At 48.3% G+C, this 5,044-nt stretch overlaps 1 long non-coding RNA gene across 1 annotated transcript; it reads right to left on the bottom strand.

The window, feature by feature from the left end:
• Positions 1-781: 781 nt before the first annotated feature.
• Positions 782-4,715, bottom strand: LOC135297428 (uncharacterized). Its single transcript, XR_010359448.1, has 2 exons — positions 4,320-4,715; positions 782-3,858 (listed from the first exon to the last, which is right to left on the bottom strand). It is a non-coding gene; the product is annotated as an uncharacterized LOC135297428 (long non-coding RNA).
• Between the last annotated feature and the right edge of the window lie 329 nt (positions 4,716-5,044).

Genomic DNA, 5,044 nt, shown 5'->3' with positions numbered 1-5,044 from the left:
GGACCATAGCCTGGAGCCATTCACATGTCAGCTTTGCATACAGGTTTTCTGAAGTCTCCAGAGCCAGAGTGATTTGCCATATGAAACCCATGAAGCCTTGTGAGACCCATGGAGAAGGTGGAATGATTGCTTGTCTTTAATGAGAGCTGAGCTAAGCCTTAGACTAAGTCCCACGTGCCTCCAGCCAGACATTATTAGCCCTTGTTAGGCATTATTATGGATAAACAGATGGTTTCTTATAATATTTCAACAATGAGATAAAAGTTGGAGAAGTTCTAATTAAAGTTTATTAATTTTATTCTGGTTTTCTACCACCACCTACAAATCTGGCCACCTGGTTTACTACTTCTTAATTTTGTTGGGTTTTTGGAAGCATTTTTTGAGAAAATGCTCCTCACTTCTTTCTTCTAAGCTCTAGGCAGGCAACACACACTTCTCTTGTTCACATGAAAAGCATTTAAAAGTAAATTTATTACAAAAGCCACTGCTGTTGTTCTAACTTAATATTTGCAGAGGAAATGAAATTATGGCCAATGAGCAGATTAGTCCTTTTTTTTTTTAATCCCCAGTTTGTCTGATTAAGGTAGATAGAATTATAGGAAAGTGCCTTGTGAGTTAAACAGAAGACAATATCATTTATTCTGCCCTGAAATGAATGGTTTGATTCACACAGGTTGTGTGGTACAGCTGCACTAACTGGTTACCTTTAAAATGTGTAGGTTTGTTGGAAGTCAGATCTATGCTATGCCCCCATTACAAGCATTAAAGACTCTTTGAATCATTGTGAAGGGGACTATGGCATTTATTTACATTTTATGCTCATTGTAGCCGTCCACCCTGGTTCTCTTACAGATCTCATTCACTGTCATGCAACAAGTTCTGTCCAGCCCAAATCACTTGTGTGCAACATACACCACAAGGGGTGATGCCTGTGAATTCTCCACTAAACATCCCAGTTTTGGGGCAGTTGTTTAGTAGTCCTTAACAATGAAGAGTTGTTTTGTGATGATCCTTTGCTGCAGTCTCTCTTCCTGCCTGGCTGCAAGGGAGGCAAATGGGAGATGTCTATCCTCTGCTGTCAGGGGAGGAGGCTCTCCCTCAAGTGAGTTGTGTGTCCTGTGGTCTTAGCAATGGCTCAAATTATCAGTCCCAAACTTTTTTCTGGTGTCATTTGTTATAAATTTAAACCATTTTTAGTTCCCGAGTTCTATTTCTTCTGGCACTTACATAAAAAGATTTTAATCTGTGCTAATGCCAATATTTCTTTTACAAATCTCTGTGCTGATGACTGGTTCCTGCAGATGCCAGCTCTTAGTTCTGCTCAGAGAACACACAAATGACAGGGGCCCAAGACATCCCAGCAGTTAGAATGAAAAAGAACTTGCTCACATTTTCCCAACGAAACAGAAGTAAATCTCACATTTAGGAAGTAAACTTAATTCCAGTTATTCACTGGCCATTATAATTCACATTGATGAAGAGCTGCCACTGCCTCTTGACCACTTGGCTCCTATTTCTTTCACAGCAGCTTGTCACCTTCCTCCAAGGCAGAGCATCTGGACCACACCAACTCCATCCCATCCACCTTCTGCTCCACGGCACCTGGCCCTGGTCTGCAGCTGTGTGAGTGTTTTAGGGAGCCTGGCTAGAGGTAAGGGGGTGCTGTGAGGGAATACAAACCCCTGGAACCCGCTGCCTTTGTGGCTACGTCTGCAGCTGCTGGCGGGCTGGGTTCGTGGTGTGATGGGCACATCGTGTGGCCAGAAAGGAGAAGTGCAGTTTCTGTGTTTGACCTTTTCCCTGAGCTAATAAATCCTGCCACTCGGTCCAGCTGTGCAAACAAGTGGCAAAAGGACTCAAACAGCCCAGCTGCCAGCACTGGACAACACACCCAACTCAGCACTTCCATGCCGACGTTAAAATACTTGTCATTCCAGTTTTCCCTCTGTTCTTCCTTAACCCTGCCTTACATATTTCATTTGTCAGCTGCCATGGGTGTCATATTTTCAGGTGGTTCTCCAAAGTGAGGAAGAAAAAGTGGCAGCTACCTTTATTAGGAAATATTCAGTAATGGTGCAGTGATGATCTGGAGGAGCAATGGGAAGTGTGTAGCCTTCAGGCAAGTCTTCTCACAAGAGACTTTATAAAGAAGTTAAAGCAACACGGCTGAGCTTGAACCTGCTTATGGAGGCATCACCAGAGCAGTGTCCAGCTGAATGACTGCCTTCCTTGGGAGCCTACTGTAATTCCAGAGCCATAAGTAACGGATCAGTGACATAAAATGTCACAACAGAGAAAATATGCAGGCCTTAGCTGGAGAAGAAGGTCTGGGAAAATGGAAAACTGCAGGGCTGAAATTCACAGCAACATCAGAAAAATTGAGAGAGTCTGGAAAATATAGAGGCTGGAAAGAATGAATCTAGATAGGAGCAATTACCTGCACTTCTGCTGGTGGGAAGCGGTAGGTGAAGGAGCAGGACCAAGAAGTTACAGGCAGTAACAGTCAGAAGCAGGAGTCCTCTGCTGTGAGTAAGGCAGATCCTGTTCCAGGGCGTGTAACAGGATCACAGCCTGGACTACCACACCAGCTCTGCCTAAGCACAGCCAAGCCCATGCTGGAGCTTTGGATCAGTGTTGAGCTTCAAAGAAATGTGGCCCAAAGAATGAAGATGAGAACAGAGAGAAAGTTGTGGAAATCCTGACCTCGGGGGAAAGGAAAAGGTTAACAAGCCTTGAGAAGAGAAGGACAGACACCTGCAAACACCTTTCAAAGAAGGGTTAGGCAGCCCAAACAGAGCCCTGAGCAGTTTGTACAAAGACTAATTAATATTGTTAACAGTCAGGGAACAAATAGGTTAGGCCAAGCCCTGCATTTGCTGACGTCTCATCCATCCCAAACATTTGCATTGCGAGACTGAAATTTGATGCTGAAGATAGTGCAGATGCTGTGCAAGAACATATGGTGCACCTCCAGGCTTCAGGTTTCATCCTAGAGAGCTGAGTGTCTGGCTGGTAGCTTGAAACCCTTCAGGGCAGAAAGAAGTAACAAACTGAAGTGCCAAAGATGCTGGATAACTACAGGTCACTGCAGTCAGGGGCTTATTAAAACTCTGAATACATGCTGGTGTTCAGGATGGATCCAGTTCTGTGCAAAAAATATTCTCACCACAAAGGTAACTTCTCATGTATCAGAAGTACACTGCTTTCAAATCTGATCATCATAAGGAAGCTCTAGTTCATGTCATAGAAATGGAGATTACTGCTGAATCGTTGCATCTATGGGTGCAGAGGAATGCATTGTCTTTGCTGGAAAAACCCAAGTTTGAAAGAATCCTGAGGTCTCAAATCAGCAAGAAAATATCTTTGTTATTCTTTGCCAGCCTTGAGTGAGTTTGGGTGGGAGTTTGGCTGGGTTGACTTTATATTACAGATCAAATAAGCCAGTTTCTCTTCAGCAAGGTTCCTGACAAAGATGGCCAGATGCCAGCAGAAGAAAATCGGTATTGTCCCCCTGAATTTCTTTAATAACCTCTCCTTTAGATCACCAGCTGATTCCCCCTTGTTTATTGACACCCACTCAGCCCAAGCCCAAGGGGAGGGGAAAGGTTTCTCGGCGCTTTGGCTGCTCCTGCAGACATCCTGGCACTCGTTTGATCGGGGGTGGAGCAGGACGCAGACCTTTCCTGCCGGCCCGGGTGCTATTCAGCTCCCAGAACAATGCCTGGCAGCTCCGAGTAATTGAAACCGGCTAAAAACAGCCCGGCCTGGGGATGAATCATGAGCCATCCGTGTTTGCTTCCGCCTTTCCACTCAGCGGCCCGAAACCAGCACGGCCTCTACTGGCAGGCGAGCGGCTCCCTGGAGAACGAGCAATAAACAACATTTTAAAGGGATTTTCTTTCACAAGGGCTTTGCCCGTGTGAACGCCAAGGAAAAGGCAACTCTAGAATGCGTGCATCCGGGGCAGAGGGATGTGCAGCCTGCCGGGAGCCCTGATGTAACATTCATCAAAGAAACCCCCAATACAGAAATACTGCACAGGAACAGAGACGATCCTGGATTTTTCCTGGCTGTGAGTTCTGAGAGCACACACCGTATTCTTACGGTGCAGACTTACAGCCCCGCTTCTTGAAGCAGCCTGGAAAAGATATTCCCTCTGTGTTTCTCTAGGGACAAAGATGTAAATGGGTCAGCTCCGGGATGTAAATGGGGCTGGGAGCAGCAGAATAAACCCAGTTCCTAGCCAGGGAATCTGGACCATAGCGCTGGGATGGCAGGCCCGGAGCAGGCTGCAGGGCCAAAGCACTAGCCAGGGATACCTGTGGGATTCCTGTGCTGTTCCCCTCACCCTGCTGCCAAACTGATAAGCCAATCCAGGGTGTCTCTTTGGTCCTTCCTGGCCTAAAGCTGGGAACAATATTGTCCATAAAGTCCTTTACCAGACACCTCTAGAAAATCTCAGCATTAGCTAAGAAATAATCTCCAGGAGCAGGTGACATGGACAAAAACCAGAATCAGCCAGTGGGCAGCAACAAGGAGGAAGGTTTGTATTTCTGCATGACTTGGGAACTTGTCGGGATGTGCCCACTCCAGCCACCACGGAAGGCTCTGGCCGGGTACAAAGCCCAGAGCAGCCTGCTTTAAAGCCTGGCTCGGGGATCTTCCCAGACAGCTGCCCCGAGGGCCGGGCATGGCCGGCATCCCACAGGGATCACCCCTAGGGGAGGTCACCCTCAGCATCCCGCAGCTGTGCCCGGGGGACACCGGGATCCCTTGGCCGCGGCGCTCCCGCAGGGCCCGTTTCAGTCGGTTTGCAGCGCGGTGCCGCTGCCAGGTCAATGCGGGGGTACAGGGAAACACCCTGTTGTTACACAGGCTCCTCAAGGGCATCCCGGGACGCTCCCGAGGTTCCCGGTGTCCCGCGGGGCGCGGCCGGGCCGTGAGGGGGGGGCGGGGCCGGCTCGTGTCGCCCCCGGGGTCAGCGCCTGCCGCGGGGCGGGGCTGCCCTCGAGCTCCGCTCCCATTGGCTGCCGGGCGGCGGGGG

The sequence above is a fragment of the Passer domesticus genome, chromosome 3, assembly GCF_036417665.1.
Source record: "Passer domesticus isolate bPasDom1 chromosome 3, bPasDom1.hap1, whole genome shotgun sequence".
In the NCBI taxonomy this organism is placed as follows: Eukaryota; Metazoa; Chordata; class Aves; order Passeriformes; family Passeridae; genus Passer; species Passer domesticus.
The sequence above is the reverse complement of the archived record's forward strand: the minus strand, read 5'-3'. Positions and strand labels throughout refer to the sequence as shown.